The 1,639-nt window shown below is 38.3% G+C and overlaps 1 pseudogene; it reads left to right on the top strand.

Moving 5' to 3' along the window:
* Positions 1 to 1,215: 1,215 nt before the first annotated feature.
* On the top strand, positions 1,216 to 1,314 carry LOC132280360 (small nucleolar RNA R71; annotated as a pseudogene).
* Positions 1,315 to 1,639: the final 325 nt, after the last annotated feature.

Genomic DNA, 1,639 nt, shown 5'->3' with positions numbered 1-1,639 from the left:
TTTTCAAACACTTTTTTAGAATTTTCTTTTGAACTCTCTTCAACACAAGAAGTTTTCAAATCACTTTGTTTCAAATCATTTTTCAGCAAAACTTTTTCAACACCATTTTTCAAAACTTCTTTTTCAAACACATTTTTCAAGACTTTCTCATTCACAAGATCATATATATGCAATGAAGGAGGAATGGGATGTGAAACGGGACGGGTGACAACTTGAGGTTGCACCGGTTCACTCTCTTCATTGGACACTTCTACTTGATTGTCCACAACCCTACCACTCCACAAGGTAGTCGCCGCATTAACATGTTCAATGGTGTGGCCTTCCGATAAGGAATGGGTTTCCGCAACACATTGTTGCTTAGGTGGGACATTAATAGGCATCTTTCCCTTCTCTCTTACATTAAGAGTGCTTGCTATTTGCCCTACTTGGGTTTCTAGCTTCGCAATAGATTGAGAGTGAGAATGGAGTAATTGTGTGTTAGCCTCCAAAATGCCCAAAGCATTTAAAACTTTTTCTTCAAAGGCGGGACTTCTAGTATTTCCTTGGGAATAAGATTGGTTGGGAAAATGAGAATTAGCAAATTGATTCCTTTGTGATTGATAAGGTCTATAACCTTAGGATCCTTGGTTTTGAAGTGAAGGTGGAATGTACTTCCCTTGAAAACTGCCTTGGGAAGGGTTTGAGCCCTCTCCTTGGTTTTTCCAAGAGAAATTCAGATGATTCCTCCAACTTGGATTATAATGAGTACCATAAGGATTGTTCCCTTGGTTCACAAAAGCTGCATTGACTTGTTTATTAGGTTTATTTTGCACTTGTCCATGAGGACAATGAGAAGTAGAATGAAGAACACTAGAACAAGTCATACATGTTTCATTTGATGCACGATGAGAATGGTTAGGGAAGGAAGATACTTGGTTCGCCGAGTTTTGGTTAATCAAAAATTGATCAAACCTTTGAGATAAAGACTTCATTTCGGCGGCTATTTCATTTGAATGGTCGACTTGATGTAAGCCAACACTCTTCCTACCTTGTGAATTTCTACCATTCTTGGATGATAATGTTCTATGTAAAGAATTTTTACTCATGCTCTCATAAAGACGCCACACGTCATCCTCATGCCTATCAATGTATGAGCCACCCATGGAAGCATCAACCATACCCTTATAATTGTCTGATAAGCTCTCAAAGAAATATTGAACTAATTGCCATTTGCGCATGTCATGATGTGGACACTTCCTAAGCAACTCATTGAAGCGTTCCCATGCCTCATGAAACGTTTCTCCATCCCCATGTGTAAATTCTCTAATTGAAGGTCTCATAGCATTGGTTTTTGAAACTGGATAGTACTTTTTCAAGAACTCTTGTTGCATTTCTGCCCAAGAAGTGATTGAAAAAGGCCTAAGATTGTGAAACCAATACTTTGCCTTGTCTTTTAAGGTGAATGGAAAAAGTTTGAGTCTTAAGACCTCTTCCGACATGTCCGTATATTTTACGGTGGAACATACTACAAGAAACTCATCCAAATGCTTGTAAGGTTCTTCACTTGGAAGTCCATGATAGTTAGGAAACATTTGAATGGTTTGTGGCTTAATTTCATAATGATGTGCTTTAAATGGAGGCAATTGGATGCATGTAGTTG

This window comes from Cornus florida, unplaced genomic scaffold (assembly GCF_030987335.1).
Source record: "Cornus florida cultivar Cherokee Brave unplaced genomic scaffold, ASM3098733v1 CherokeeBrave_3.0.0_Hap2_Chr10, whole genome shotgun sequence".
NCBI lineage: Eukaryota > Viridiplantae > Streptophyta > Magnoliopsida > Cornales > Cornaceae > Cornus > Cornus florida.
Note: the sequence above shows the minus strand (reverse complement) of the source record. Positions and strands in the feature narration are given on the sequence as shown.